Source organism: Panthera pardus, unplaced genomic scaffold (genome assembly GCF_024362965.1).
Source record: "Panthera pardus isolate Hobbes unplaced genomic scaffold, ASM2436296v1 HiC_scaffold_20, whole genome shotgun sequence".
Classification (NCBI taxonomy): domain Eukaryota; kingdom Metazoa; phylum Chordata; class Mammalia; order Carnivora; family Felidae; genus Panthera; species Panthera pardus.
Window position 1 is genome coordinate 56,306,353 of NW_026526766.1, and position 16,732 is coordinate 56,323,084.

At 38.8% G+C, this 16,732-nt stretch overlaps 1 long non-coding RNA gene across 1 annotated transcript in view; it reads left to right on the top strand.

Moving 5' to 3' along the window:
* Positions 1-16,732, top strand: part of LOC128778606 (uncharacterized) — a 136,273-nt gene that overhangs the window by 22,800 nt on the left and 96,741 nt on the right. The window lies entirely within an intron of this gene.

The following is a 16,732-nucleotide window of genomic DNA, read 5'->3' on the forward strand; positions in this document are numbered from 1 at the left end:
CAAGGCACATGCAGTGTCAAAGACTTAGGGAAGTGTATATGGTGATTTAGTCTGTAGATGAGGAAGTCCGGTTGTCTGTAATGGTTACAGAGCCTGGGACTAAAAGTGTCTTCTCATAGATAGTGTCTATGCCTCCACTTTGTCCTCAGTCTGCACACCCTACACCAGCCTGATGTCTTGACTCTGTCGTTTACAACTATCTGGTCACCTGTCCCACAACTGAATTTCTGAGTGTTTAGGGATATAGTGCACCTTTTGAGGAAGAGTGGCTGGGACAGAGGAATCTCCACTAACTCCCGTCTCTGTACTGGAAATATAGCTGAAAAGCACACATGAGCTTAGGGAGGGCAGAGTCTGGTTATGGCTTGGGAATGGAGAACTTTGATATTAACAGGCATTGGGTGATGGGGAATCAGAAGTATATGAAGGGGACCATGGATTATAGGAGGAAAAGGGCAAGGTGACATCTTTCAATGAGATTGTAGGAGGCAGGAAGGAATGCTTCCGAGTCTGTGTGGCCTCAAGCTTACAGATAGGTGGGAAGAGATAAACACTGCCTTCCGTGGAGATATACTAATGAGATTCACTTACTGAGCTCCTTAAAAGTTGGTTTTCTAGAGCTGTTTTTAGAATTCTGTCTCCTCATGGATATGACTACCTGCAGAGAGGGGTTAGTTAGTGGCTACTTCTGACTTAAGGTGATAAACTAGTTGCTGATCATGATTAAATCTATTCATCTACTCTGGATATATGTTGTTTGCCTGAAGGAAGCTTGTTTTTGTTTGTTATTATTTTCTATAACCTGAAGTTTGAAACCTTTATTAGGCCGGTAGTTTTCTAATTCATTCCCAGGGCCCAACACTTCTATTCTCTTCCCATTTATTTATACATTTATGCTACCTGCTTGACCTCTGTGGTTATTGGCATATTTCCCCAACAACTGAATTTCTGAATTTCCTTCAGAATCTTACCCTGGTAACAGCAGTCTCACAGCCAAAAAACCCCTGTGCTCAAAATCTCTGAAGAAGCTATTTTGGTCCCTCCTCCAACATCCAGTCCTCCACCCTGCTGGCATGGTGAGCCTTTAGTTTGTGTTCATCCCTAAGATGGGCAGTGTCAAAGGTACAAAGACATTTGAGTCATTGTTGCCTTCTTGCTATCCAGACACTTAACTGTCTGGTTTCCAAGATAAGACTAATTCACAAAAACAGGAGCCAATAATCTAGAACAATCAGAACTATACACTCATTTGCAAAGCCTAGGTTATAAACATCCCATTTCAGAGGAGAGAAACCATAGTGATGATCAGGGTGGTCAGAGAGGGCTCCTGGGTAAAGTGACATAGGAGTTGGGTCTAAAAGTGCAGGCTGTGGGGGAAGGAGCATGTTGCAGATGGGAGAGAAACTTACAAACAAATGCAGAACAGAGCAATGGGCTATGGAGTGCATTTGGCGGTAAGAAATGCAGTCTATCTCTAGCAGAGGTGTAGATGGGTGGATGGGAGAGGACCTGTGGTGAAAGATTAGAGTAGCAGGGATGAGGTCTCTTGCTGGAGGACCGGTGCATGTAAGTGACTTTAATCACTGAAATTGTATTTTATTTTTTTTTCAACGTTTATTTTATTTTTGGGACAGAGAGAGACAGAGCATGAACGGGGGAGGGACAGAGAGAGAGGGAGACACAGAATTGGAAACAGGCTCCAGGCTCTGAGCCATCAGCCCAGAGCCTGATGCGGGGCTCGAACTCACGGACCGTGAGATCGTGACCTGGCTGAAGTCGGACGCTTAACCGACTGCGCCACCCAGGCGCCCCTGAAATTGTATTTTAAAAAGTAGGTATATATATATACATAGTACAATATTCAGTGGACAGAATAAGGTATATAGTAAATATGCCTTTGCTCACACTTGTCTCTCATTCCCCAGTTTTCCTTCTCAAGCCAGTTATTCCTATCAGATTTCTGTGTATCTTTCCAAACTAGTCTAACATAGCCAAAAACAAATGAATTATGTTTTTCTTCACAAATGGAAGTGTAGTATGAACAGTTTCCCCTTTTATTTCATTTATTTTTTTTCAATATATGAAATTTATTGTCAAATTGGTTTCCATACAACACCCAGTCCTCATCCCAAAAGGTGCCCTTTTATTTCATTTAATGATATACATAATCTTATAATACCATTATGTTAATGAATGTCTTCCTTGATATGACTATAACACAACTCATCTTCAATTCTGTATTAATGGATATATAGTTATTCACAGTCTTTTGTTCTGAATAATAATGTTGACACAAACCTCATATATATTTATAAATCTATGTACACATGTAGGAAAAATTCCTGTGAGTGAATTGACATGTTAACAATATTAAGTCTTCTGATCCATGGATATGGTACATCTTTCCATTTATTTAGGGTAGCTTTAATTTCTCTCAAAAGTGTTTTATACTATTTCGTACAAGTCTTGCACATATTTTGTGCATTTATCCCTATTTCACATTTTATGATGCTATTATAAGTGATGTTGCTTTTTAATTTTAATTTCTAATTTTTATTGTTAGTATGTAGAAATAGAGTTTGTTTGGATATCTTTGTTATATCCTGCAATCTTGTTAAATTCACATATTAGTTGTAATAGTTTTTTTCAGTAAATTCTTTAGTATTTTCCAGAATGATGATAATGTTGTCTGACAAATTTATATCTTCTTTTCCAATTTGGATGCCATTTATTTCTCTTTTTTACCTTATTGCACTGATTAGAAAATTTACTATGATGTTGAATAGAAGTGGTGAGAGTAGACATTTTTGCCTGAACTTTGAACTGAACTTAGGGGGGAGGCATTATTTTTCCATTCTGCTCCTCAGACTTGATAATTTCAAATGTACTATCTTTATGTCTGCTGATTTTTTCTTCTGCCTGCCCAAATCTGCCATTAAATTCCTCTAGTGAACCTTTCCATTTACTTACTGTATTTTTCAGGTTCAGATTTTCTTTTCTTTTTTTTTTAATAATTTCTATCTTGGGGCACCTAGGTGGCTTAGTCAGTTAAGCATCCAACTTCGGGTAAGGTCATGATCTCATGGTTCATGAGTTTGAGCCCCGTGTCAGGCTCTGTGCTGACAGCTTAGAGTCTGGAGCCTGTTTTGAATTCTTTGTCTCCATCTCTCTCTCTCCCTCCCATGCTCATGTTCTGTCTCTCTCAAAAGTAAATAATCATTAAAAAAATTTTAAAAAGTGATTTCTATCTCTTTGTTGATATTCTCATTTGCTCATTTCTGATTTCCTTTAGTTCTTCATCTGTGTTTTCCTTTAGTTCTTTGAGCATATATAAGATAGTTGTTTTACCAGACCACTTTCTTACACTATACACAAAAATAAATTCAAAATGGATGAAAGACCTAAATGTGAGACAAGAAACTATCAAAATCTAGAGGAGAACACAGGGAGAACCTCTTTGACCTTGGCTTGAGCAACTTCTTACCTCGCTGAAGGCAAGGGAAACAAAAGCAAACATGAACTATTGGGACTTCATCAAGACAAAAGTTTCTGCACAACAAAGGAAACAATCAACAAAACTAAAAGGCAGCCTGTGGAATAGGAGTAGGTATTTGCAAACAACATATCTGATAAAGGGTTAGTATCCAAAATCTATAAAGAACCTATCAAACTCAACACCCCAAAATCAAACAGACCAGTTAAGAAATGGGCAGGCGTACCTGTGTGGCTCAGTTGGTTAAGTGTCCAACTTTGGCTCAGGTCATGCATGATCTCACAGCTTGTGAGTTCAAGACATGCATTGGGTTCTGTGCTGACAGCTCAGAGCCTGGAGCCTGCTTTGAATTCTGTGTCTCCATCTCTCTCTTTGCCCCTCCCCTGCTCCTGCTCGCTCTCTCTCAAAAATAAATAAGCATTAAATTTTTTTAAAAAAAGAAATTGGCAAAAAACATGAATAGACACTTTTTTCCAAAGAAGACATCCAGATGGCTAACAGACATATTAAAAGATGTTCAATGAGAGAAAGAGAGCGCACGCACACACACACACATACACAAAGGGGGGGGGAGGGGAAGAGAGAGGGAGAGACAGAATCCCAAGTAGGCTCTGTACCTTCAGTGCAGAGCCTGATGCAAGGCTCAAACTCTCAAACCTTGAGATCAGGACCTGAACTGAGATCAAGAGTCTAATGCTTAACTGACTGAGTCACCCAAGCATCCCCTTAATATTTCTAAGTTGAAATATTTTAGCCTTTGGGGCCATACAGTCTCCCAAAACTACTCAATTATGCTGATGTGGCCAGAAAACAGCCCAACACTAGATAAACAAATGGGGTTGGTTGTTCCAATAAAACTGTGTTTACAAACACAGGCAGCCAGCCCATAGGCCATGGTTTGCCAACCCCATTAAATGTTGTGTGTTTCAGTAGTTTGTTTCTCCTCACTGCTGAGTAGGATGCCATGGTAGGAATGTGCCAGTTTATTTATCATTTGCCAGCTGATGATCACCAGGGATGCTTCTAGTTTCTAACTATCGTGAATAAAGCCTCTAAGAACACTCTTGTACCAAAAAAAAAAAAAAAAAAAAGATGCTCAACATCACTCATCATCAGAGAAATATAAATAAAAAACACATTGAGATACCACCTCATACTTGTCAGAATGGCTAAAGTTAACAACACAAGAAACAACAGGTGTTGGCAAGGATGTGGAGAAAGGGGAACCCTCTTGTATGGCTGGTGGGAATGCAAACTGGCACAGACACTCTGGAGAACAGTATGGAGGTTCCTCAAAAAAACAAAAAAACTACCCTATGATCCAGCAATTGTACTATCAGGTATTTACCCAACAGATACAAAAATATATATTCGAAGGGGTACATGCACCCCAATGTTTACAGCAGCATTATCAATGATAGCCAAAGTATGGAAAGAGCCCAAATGTCCGTTGACTGATGACTGGATAAAGAATATGTGGTATTGGGGCGCCTGGGTAGCTCAGTCGGTTAAGCGTCCAACTTCAGCTCAGGTCGTGATCTCGTGGTCCGTGAGTTTGAGCCCCGTGTCAGGCTCTGTGCTGACAGCTCAGAGCCTGGAGCCTGTTTCAGATTCTGTGTCTCCCTCTCTCTGACCCTCCCCCATTCATGCTCTGTCTCTCTCTGTCTCAAAAATACATAAAGGTTAAAAAAATAAAAATAAATAAAATAAAAAGAATATGTGGTATATATATACAATGGAATGTTACTCAGCCATCAAAAAGAATGAAATCTTGCCATTTGCAATGACATGGGTGGAGCTAGAATGTATTGTGCTAAGCAAAATAAGTCAATCAGAGAAAGACAAATACTATGTGATTTCAATCATATGTAGAATTTAAGAAACAAAACAAATGAACATATGGGAAGGGGGAGGGGAGAAGAGAAGGAAACAAACCATAAGAGACTCTTAACAATAGAGAACAAACTGAAGTTTGATAGAGGGAGGTAGGTGGGAGATGGGTATTAAGGAGGATATTTGTTGTGATGAGCACAGGGTGTTGTATGTAAGTGATGAATCACTGAATTCTCCTGAAACCAATATTTCATTGTATGCTAATGAAAATTTAAAGATAGTTTTTTTTAACATTTATTTTGAGAGCATGTGCATGTATGCACAAGCAGAAAAGGAGCAGAGAGAGAGGTGGGAGAGAGAGAGAATCCCAAGCAGGCTCCAGGCTGTCAGTGCAGAGCCCAGTGCAGGGCTTGATCCCATGAACTGTGAGATCATGACCTGAGCCAAAACCAAGAGTCAGATGCTCAACAACCCAGGCAACCCAAAGATAGTTGTTTTAAAATCTTTGTCTAGTTAGTCTAATGCCTGTGCTTATTTAGGGACACTTTCTACCATGTTATTTTCTTTCTTCAAATGGGCCATACTCTCCTGTTTCTTTGTATTCCTTGTAGTTTTCTCTTTTCTTTCTTTCTTTCTTTCTTTTTTTTTTTTGAAAATCGGGCATTTGTGAAAACAGCTACCTCTCTTAGTCTTTGCAGACTTGCTTTATCCTGGAGTAGTCCTTTTCTAATTAGCTGGACATGCTCTGAGCCTAGGGATAAGCTCAAGGTAAAAATGTAAGGTTTTTACAGGTCTTTTCTGAAGCCTGTCTTGACTGGGTCTGATCATGGCTTTTTCAATTCCCTTGTACACATGGCTGCTTCTAAATGTCTCAGTCTTTCAAAGAATCTCACTCCAGCTTATCTTTGGGGCCTTTTATGGTCTATTTTATGTCTCTACTCATAATCTTTTGTCCATGGGGTTTGTAGTCCCCTTGCAGTGTTCATGAATAGCATCTACTTCTTCTCTCTGCATGAACTCCAAATTAGGGGAGGTAGATCAGCCCTTCAGACAGCTCCCAGATAGGTTCAAATGTTCACATAAAGTCTGCTCTGCTTCCTTTGGTTTGAGGAAGGGAATTGGTGGTTGGGTTGCCACTCCCTCTAGATCAAAACCTTACCCCACTGGGGAAGGGGTGTGGCAAAGGCAAGTAAAAACATCATAAAATTTCTACAGTTTTGAATGCGATTTTTTTTAATGTTTATTTATTTTTGAGACAGAGAGAGACTAAGCATGAACGGGGGAGGGGCAGAGAGAGAGGGAGACACAGAATATGAAGCAGGCTCCAGGCTCTGAGCTGTCAGCACAGAGCCCGACGCAGGGCTCAAACTCACAGACTGTGAGATCATGACCTGAGCCGAAGTTGGAGGCTCAACCGACTGAACCAGCCAGGCGCCCTGAATGTGATTTTTTTAATTGTACATTTTCTTGTTTGCTATAGACATTTGACTATTTTCCAGAGCTCCTATAAAGTTATTACAGTTGTCAGTTTCTTTTTGTTTTTTGATGTTTCCATGGGAGAGTGAGGATTTGGAATTTCCTAGTCTCCACATTTTTCTATAAATATTGTTGAGCTTTGTTTTATAATTCAGTTAAGTTACTTGGAAACAGTTTGATCCTTTCAGGTATTCCTTATAAACCTTATTAGGCAGATCCTACCAACACTCAGTCCAGGATTAATTTTTACTTACTACCGAGACAAGGCCTTTGTTTATACTCTATCCAATGTCCCATTTATTTTGAAGTTTTCTACTTTATCTGTTGGAATACATACTCTATCTACCTCTGTGTGATCTCTGACTATTATGCCTTTCTGTCTTTTCATGTTTTTAAAAAAATCTTATCTCAGGTACTTTTCTTATATACATGTACTGACTAGTCCTCTGCTGAACACTTGAAGGAGACCCTCTTCAGATCTCAGGAGTTCTCTGTCCATCCCTTTCTTCTTAGATACTATGCCTTGGCCATCTCTGACTCCCAGCTCCATCTTCTCAACTCATAGACTGTCTAGTTCTACCTGAGCTCCTTCTTACTATACCACAAACTGAGAACTTTGTCCACGCCATAAGCTTACACCATTGCAGGGCTCACCTCATTGTTTTCTCATCTCTCAGTGATCACTAGCATTTGTTGCTTGGTGTCTAATGTCTTAAGAGCTATTGTATATTTTGTTTAGTTCTGTTGTTGCTGTAGATAGTAGGGTAAATGTGGCCCTGTTACTCTATCTTGACTATAAGTGAGAGTCTCAGCAGAGTTGTAAAGTTTTCTTTCTATGGTTCCTGCTCTATTTTAATTAGGATTCATTCCTGTTTTTATTTTATTTTTGCTATTGTAAATAAGTGCTGTTCAATTCTATTTACTAACTTCATAAAAAGGATTAAAATTTTTAGTTTATTTTCTTTGGTTTCCATCATCAGAACACAATAATTTTTATATCTTTCATTCTAATTTTTATTTCTCTTTTTTCCTTGTCTAATTTTATTGGCTAGCACAGAATTGACCTGCTCCTGACTTCAGTGAAAATGTAGATATTGATGATTATTGCAGTGAGATTTTTAAAAATTATTAAAGAAGATGTGGTGTGTATATGTGTGTGTGTGTATATGTGTGTGTGTGTGTGTGTGTATGTACACACACACACACACACACGCACAATGGAATATTACTCAGCCATAAAAAGAATGAAATCTTGTCATTTGTAACGACATGCATGGAGCTAGACAATATTATGCTAAATGAAATAAGCAAGTCAGAGAAAGACAAATACCATAGGATTTCACTCATTTGTGGGATTTAAGAAAAAACAAACAAGCAAAGGGGAAAAAACAAAGGAGAGAGGCAAACCAAGAAATAGACTCTTAACTATAGAGATCAAACTGATGGTTACCAGAGGGGAAGTGGGTAGAGGGATGGTTAAATATGTGATGGGGCTTAAGGAATGCACTTGTTGTGATGAACACCAGGTGTTGTATATAAGTGTTGAATCACTAAACTGTACTCCTGAAACAAAATACTACAGTGTATTTTAACTAACTGGATTTTAAACAAAAACTAAAATAAAAAAAAATTGTATGTGTGTGTCTGTTGGGTATGTAAGTGAGTGTGTAATCATGTTAAGGGTTCTATTTTATATACAATTCCTATGAAGAGTAGTTGTTGAATCCACTTCAGATAATAATGGAGTAACTGAACTTCATTATCCCTCTGGTTGTAAAGAAATACAAAATTAGACAAAATACTTGCACAAATTGTTTGGACAGTAGGCACAGTGGACTTTGGCCTTTTAGACAGAAGAAACACATGAGGAAAGCTGCACAATTGCCCCAGCTTTGCCTGGGGGCACCTTGTGGACTATAGTGCAGGAACGAGGCCCAAACAGAGCACCATTATATTGCTGTGCTCTGGAAGTAGAGACAAGTCCTTTTGGCTTTTGAGTTTTTCTGCACCTGTGCAGAAAAGGAGTACTGGAAATGTGGATAGTGTGTCCTTTAAGTCTCTGGCTGAATGATAATCTGCACATGTATAGAATGAGATTCTGTAAGATCTAGTTAAGGACAGCTGCTAGAGAAGTGTGAGCTGAACTGAATTTCTGGAGGCCCCACAGTTCTATTAGACATAGGAGTCCAGTGGGGAAGTCACTGGACATCATGGACACTCAATTGGCCCTCCAGAAAGGCCATACTGTAGGACAGGACCACTCTAGACCTAGATAAGGGCCACTCTAGTCCCACAATAACAAAGGTTAGAAAAATCCTTGAAAAAAGAGTTATTGATGCTAATATATTAACTGTGTGCAAAAACAAACCTCTGTATTCTCTAAATGTGAGGCAAAGGTACGAAAGTTATAAGATTAGCTTTGAACATCTTCATATACCATAAAGTATAGAAGTGCTCAAAGAATCATGAAGACATCAAAAAGGCACAGCAGCCACCTTAAAGTCGCTGCCACTGACCAAGTATTGGACAATTTGAGCATCAGAATAAAGACTGATAATAATGAATTATAACATATTGAATGGAATGAAATAAGAATTAGTTTATACTGATATAAATAAATATGAGAGAAAGGAAAGTTCCTTATAGAAGAATGCCAACTTACAAATATAGAAGGAATGATGATGTTAGAAAGTCTATAATTGCTCCAGCTAGTGTGTGAAAGTTTGAGGAAGGAAGGAGTATTTTCATAGATTCATTGTGTCTTTCCACAAGTTAAGGAACCACCTTAGCCAAATCAAACATCGTCAATATTGGGACAAATCAAATCACATGCCTCCTGCTTTAATGCATTGAGAAGAACACAGTATCACTTCTGTTGTATAATGGTCAAAAAGCAAAACTTTAATCTAATCATGAAGAAACATTGGACAAATGGAGGGATATCCTACAAAATAACTGGCCTGTACTCTTCCAACAGTAAGAGACAAGACAACTAAATGCAATGCATGAGGAGAAAATTAGCTATAAAGGACATTAGGGGAGTTATTATCAGTTTTGCTCTTTAGAAATCACTTTAGTTGCTTTTTGCTGGAAAGACTTTAGGGGAGCAAGAATAGACAAGAGACCATTAGGATGCTGTAACTAGCTCAAACTAGACATGGTTGGAGTTTAGATGGGATTTTTAGCAGTAGATTTGGTAAGAAGTTGTGAAATGTAGGATGTATTTTGGAAACTCTTCTATTGGTGGATTGAATGTTGTGTGTTAAGGTAAAAGAAAGAATTAAGGAATATCTCTAGGTTATTATTGGCCTGAGGAATTGGGTGGGTGGTGCTATTTAATGATAAAATAAAGGCTTGGGATATATGGATTTTGGGGGATGGAGGTCTCACCTAGAAATATAAACTTAAAAGTCAGTAGCTAGACATAATTGGAACTGTGTGGCCAGATAAAATCTTGGAGAAGGTACAACTAGAGAAGAAAATAAAATTAAGCAGGCCAAACAATTTGAGGTCAGGTAGAGGAGGAAGAGCCAGAAAAGGAAATCAGAAGGAATGGATGGTGAGTTTGAAGTAAAAAAGAGGGTGTAGGCTTCCAGAAGCTTTAGGAAGAAAGTATTTCAAAGTAAGGGGAATAGTCAGCTGTGTCAAATGCTATTGAAAGGCCTAGTAAGAATAAAACAGAAAATGATCATTGATTTTGGTAAGATATGACTCATTTGTGACTCTGACAAGGTCCATTCTTGTAGAGCCATGGGGAAAAAAAGCCGGGTTAGAGGAGGTTCAGCAAACAAGTGAAAAAGTAGGGCAAATGAGTACAAATTTTAAACAAATTTTGCTGTAAAGGAAAAACAAAAGAATTGCAGAAGAATTGTTTGGTAACTAGAAAGGGTATAGGATAAATGGAAGTTTGTGTGTGTGTGTGTGTGTGTGTGTGTGTGTGTGTGTGTGTAGGGGGGAAAGGAGGGAAGGAGGGAGAGTGGGAGAGAAGGAGGGAGGAAGGGAGAAATTTGATAGTACTATTACATATTTGTGTGTTGAGAATTATCTAGATAGGAAGAAATTGATGGAAAGATGGAGGGACTACTTGATGCAGTTTAGTGTAGAGAATAAGGAATATTATGTGAATACAGAAGGAGGAATTTTGGTAGAATTTGTAATGAGAAAATGAGAAAATTTCTTTTCTAAATATACTTATTTTCTATATGAAATTATAGTTGTTCTTCACCTGAGTGTTAGGGGGGGAAAGTGGTATAGATATAAAGAAAGTGAGAATGGGAAATGGCTGACTTGGAAGAATTATGGTAATAAATGTAATATGAATCCAGTCAGCATTGTTAAATGGTTTTCTCCTCCAAGATTCAGCAGCTGTGTGAACTAGAGATTATTTAGTTTGGCCAGAATATGATTTACCAGGCAAGAATTATGGACAGAAAAGAGAAGCAAGGGGCTTAAAAAAAGACCATATTAGTGCTAGGCCATGGACCCTAGGATGACTAAGAAAAGTGATAAGGGTGTAGGGTAGTGAAAAAGTTAAATTATTGAACTGGAATTCATAATAGCTAAAGAAATTGAAACAACACAGGGGTGCATCAATTGAACAGATAAATAAAATATGCCATATCCATAAGATGAAATATTATTTAGCAAATAAAGTACTGATATATGCTACAACATGGGTGAAGTGTGGAAACATTATGCTAAGTGAAGGAGCCAGTCGCCAAAGACCACAATTGTATTATTACAATACATTTGACAATATATTATTCAATTTATATGAAGTGTCCAGAAAAGGCAAATATAGATAGATATTATGTTACTTTCCTAGGCCCATGGACAGTGAGGGGAAACAGGAGGTGAGGATGGGAAATGCTAATGGTTATAGGGTTTCTTATTAGAGTAATGAAAAAATTCTGAAATTGATTATGGTGATGGTTGCACAACTCTGCAAATATACTAAAACCCACTAAATTGTAAACTTTAAATGGGTATGATATATGCATTATATCTCAACAAAGTTATGATTTTTAAAAATGTGAAATAAATATTTTAGACTTGTATACAAAAACTGAAAGAACTCATCATCAGGAACCACACCCTATAAGAAATGTTAAAAGAAATCAGGCATAAGGAAAATGGATACCAGATGGAAATAAGAATTATAAAAAGGAATGAGGAGAACTACAAATGGAAAAATACAGGTAAACATATATTTTCCTGTTATTTATATCTCATTAAAGATAAGTGACTGAACAGAAATAACAATAATATGCTGTTCATTTAAAAATATATGTAAAACATAGGGGATGAATCCCTGGATTCTACTCCTGAAATCATTATTGTACTACATGCTAACTAACTTGGATGTAAATTAAAAAATTAAAATTAAAATTAAAAAGTTAAAAAAATAAAATGAAAATATATGTATAAGAGGGGAGGGGGCCAAGATGGTGGAACAGCATGGAAGTTTTTTGTGTGTCTCACGTCCATGAAATAACAGCCAGACCAACACTAAACCATCCTGCACACCTAGAAAACTGACCTGAGGATTAACACAACAGTCTGCACAACCTGAACCACAGAATTCAGCAGGTACAAGGCGCGGAGAGGTGAACTTGGGGAGAGAGAAGCTGTGGAGGGCAGGGATGTGCTTTTGCGTGCAGAGAGAGGACAGAGACGGTGGGGAGAATATGGCGAAAGCACCCCTCCCCGAAAGCAGCTGGAGAGAAAGTGGAAAGTTGGAAATAGCCACAGGGACTAAACTAAAAAGGGAGAAAGGAGAAAGGAGAGGGTTTAAATTCCATTAAGACTATGAATAGAGGGAGCTCAGAGAGTCTGCAACTCCACAGCTCGATACCTGGAGGTGCTCTGGTGGGAAGTGTGAATCCCCAAGAGCAGAGTGGGGTCAGAGAGGTTCTCAGGCCACATGGGGAGAAGCTGTTCCACTGCTGGAAGGACATTTGGTAGAGGTTGTGAGACAACCTGGGACCAGCAGACCCCAGAGAACGGCTGCATTTGCTGATGCTGGAACAAGGTCGCTAAGGGTGAAGCCTGGTGCCAGATGTGTGTTGTGATTTTCCATAATCCCTGAAAAGCTGCTGCTACACTATCTCACAAACTTTATCTGGGGCGGGCTGGCACCTGGCCGCAATCTCTGGGCTTCGGCAGTAGCACAGTCCTGCAAACTTTCCTGGGTGTGGCCAGCATTTGGCCATTGCTTGGTGAGACCCTCCGCAGAGGGGCTGAACGGGACAAAGCCATAGTCCCTCAGAAGTAAGGGGCCAGGGAAACAGCCTTATCTGAGACAAAACTCAGGAGAGAGGTACTACCTGGGGTTTGGTCATGGGTAGTGTAAAAGAGGGGAGTGGACAAAAGCTGAAGATAAAGCACAGGGGCGCGATTGCTGATCAGGGCGAACAGAGTTCTGAAACTAGAGACTGGGTAGCTGGGTGCTGCCATTTTCACCACTCCCGTGCATGTGCATACGCACCTACAAGCACCACAACAATCCATACCAGTAAGCTAGCAGCACCATCTAGTGGAGAATGGAGCTGTTACACTAAGCCCCGCCCAACAGGCCCAACCTTGCTCTTCAAGAACAGAAGTCTGACTGCCTGCTTAGTTTATGGACTATAAGGTGCTTCATAGTCTGACTTCTAGGGGAAAACGAAGTAATTTCAGCGTATTTCAGTCTGTTAGGTCCATCTATTCAATTTACTTTCTTTTCTTTTCTTTTTTCTTCTTTTTTCTCTTTATTGTTTCTTTTCCTTCTCTTGAATACAGAAAGAGAAAAATTCATTGTTATTTTCAATTTTTATTAAAAATATTTTTCTTTAATTTTTTTCTATTTTTTACTTTTGTGTAAATTTTTTCAAACACTAGTTTACTTCCATCATTTCATTTTAGTCTAATTCTGTGTATTCATTTTTTCAAATTTTCAAATGATTTCCTTTTTTTTCTTCTTTCCCCTTTTTTCTCTAATCTATCAAGCCACTTTCTTTTTTTTTTTCAATATATGAAATTTATTGTCAAATTGGTTTCCATACAACACCCAGTGCTCATCCCAAAAGGTGCCCTCCTCAATACCCATCACCAACCCTTCCCTCCCTCCCACCCCCATCAACCCTCAGTTTGTTCTCAGTTTTTTTTTTGTTTTTTTTTAATGTTTATTTATTTACTTATTTATTTTTTTAATATATGAAATTTACTGTCAAATTGGTTTCCATACAACACCCAGTGCTCATCCCAAAAGGTGCCCTCCTCAATACCCATCACCAACCCTCCCCTCCCTCCCACCCCCATCAACCCTCAGTTTGTTCTGTTTTTTTTTAATGTTTATTTATTTACTTATTTATTTTTTTAATATATGAAATTTACTGTCAAATTGGTTTCCATACAACACCCAGTGCTAATCCCAAAAGGTGCCCTCCTCAATACCCATCACCAACCCTCCCCTCCCTCCCACCCCCATCAACCCTCAGTTTGTTCTGTTTTTTTTTTTGTTTTTTTTTTAATGTTTATTTATTTACTTATTTATTTTTTTAATATATGAAATTTACTGTCAAATTGGTTTCCATACAACACCCAGTGCTCATCCCAAAAGGTGCCCTCCTCAATACCCATCACCAACCCTCCCCTCCCTCCCACCCCCATCAACCCTCAGTTTGTTCTCAGTTTTTTTTTTGTTTTTTTTTAATGTTTATTTATTTACTTATTTATTTTTTTAATATATGAAATTTACTGTCAAATTGGTTTCCATACAACACCCAGTGCTCATCCCAAAAGGTGCCCTCCTCAATACCCATCACCCACCCTCTCCTCCCTCCCACCCCCCATCAACCCTCAGTTTGTTCTCAGTTTTTAACAGTCTCTTATGCTTTGGCTCTCTCCCACTCTAACCTCTTTTTTTTTTCCTTCCCCTCCCCCATGGGTTTCTGTTAAGTTTCTCAGGATCCACATAAGAGTGAAACCATATGGTATCTGTCTTTCTCTGTATGGCTTATTTCACTTAGCATAACACTCTCTAGTTCCATCCACGTTGCTACAAAGGGCCATATTTCATTCTTTCTCATTGCCACGTAGTACTCCACTGTGTATATAAACCACAATTTCTTTATCCATTCATCAGTTGATGGACATTTAGGCTCTTTCCATAATTTGGCTATTGTTGAGAGTGCTGCTATAAACATTGGGGTACAAGTGCCCCTATGCATCAGTACTTCTGTATCCCTTGGGTAAATTCCTAGCAGTGCTATTGCTGGGTCATAGGGTAGGTCTATTTTTAATTTTTTGAGGAACCTCCACACTATTTTCCAGAGTGGCCGCACCAATTTGCATTCCCACCAACAGTGCAAGAGGGTTCCCGTTTCTCCACATCCTCTCCAGCATCTATAGTCTCCTGATTTGTTCATTTTGGCCACTCTGACTGGTGTGAGGTGATATCTGAGTGTGGTTTTGATTTGTATTTCCCTGATGAGGAGCGACATTGAGCATCTTTTCATGTGCCTGTTGGCCATCTGGATGTCTTCTTTAGAGAAGTGTCTATTCATGTCTTCTGCCCATTTCTTCACTGGGTTATTTGTTTTTCGGGTGTGGAGTTTGGTGAGTTCTTTATAGATTTTGGATACTAGCCCTTTGTCCGATATGTCATTTGCAAATATCTTTTCCCATTCCGTTGGTTGCCTTTTAGTTTTGTTGGTTGTTTCCTTTGCTGTGCAGGAGCTTTTTATCTTCATAAGGTCCCAGTTCATTTTTGCTTTTAATTCCCTTGCCTTTGGGGATGTGTCAAGTAAGAAATTGCTACGGCTGAGGTCAGAGAGGTCTTTTCCTGCTTTCTCCTCTAGGGTTTTGATGGTTTCCTGTCTTACATTCAGGTCCTTTATCCATTTTGAGTTTGTTTTTGTGAATGGTGTGAGAAAGTGGTCTAGTTTCAACCTTCTGCATGTTGCTGTCCAGTTCTCCCAGCACCATTTGTTAAAGAGACTGTCTTTTTTCCATTGGATGTTCTTTCCTGCTTTGTCAAAGATGAGTTGGCCATACGTTTGTGGGTCTAGTTCTGGGGTTTCTATTCTATTCCATTGGTCTATGTGTCTGTTTTTGTGCCAATAGCATGCTGTCTTAATGATTACAGCTTTGTAGTAGAGGCTAAAGTCTGGGATTGTGATGCCTCCTGCTTTGGTCTTCTTCTTCAAAATTACTTTGGCTATTCGGGCCCTTTTGTGGTTCCATATGAATTTTAGGATTGCTTGTTCTAGCTTCGAGAAGAATGCTAGTGCAATTTTGATTGGGATTGCATTGAATGTGTAGATAGCTTTGGGTAGTATTGACATTTTGACAATATTCTTCCAATCCATGAGCACGGAATGTTTTTCCATTTCTTCATATCTTCTTCAATTTCCTTCATAAGCTTTCTATAGTTTTCAGCATACAGATCTTTTACATCTTTGGTTAGATTTATTCCTAGGTATTTTATGCTTCTTGGTGCAATTGTGAATGGGATCAGTTTCTTTATTTGTCTTTTTGTTGCTTCATTGTTAGTGTATAAGAATGCAACTGATTTCTGTACATTGATTTTGTATCCTGCGACTTTGCTGAATTCATGTATCAGTTCTAGCAGACTTTTGGTGGGGTCTATCGGATTTTCCATGTATAATATCATGTCATCTGCAAAAAGTGAAAGCTTGACTTCGTTTTTGCCAATTTTGATGCCTTTGATTTCCTTTTGTTGTCTGATTGCTGATGCTAGAACTTCCAACGCTGTGTTAAACAACAGCGGTGAGAGTGGACATCCCTGTCGTGTTCCTGATCTCAGGGAAAAAGCTCTCAGTTTTTCCCCATTGAGGATGATGTTAGCTGTGGGCTTTTCATAAATGGCTTTTTGATCTTTAAGTATGTTCCTTCTATCCCGACTTTCTCGAGGGTTTTTATTAAGAA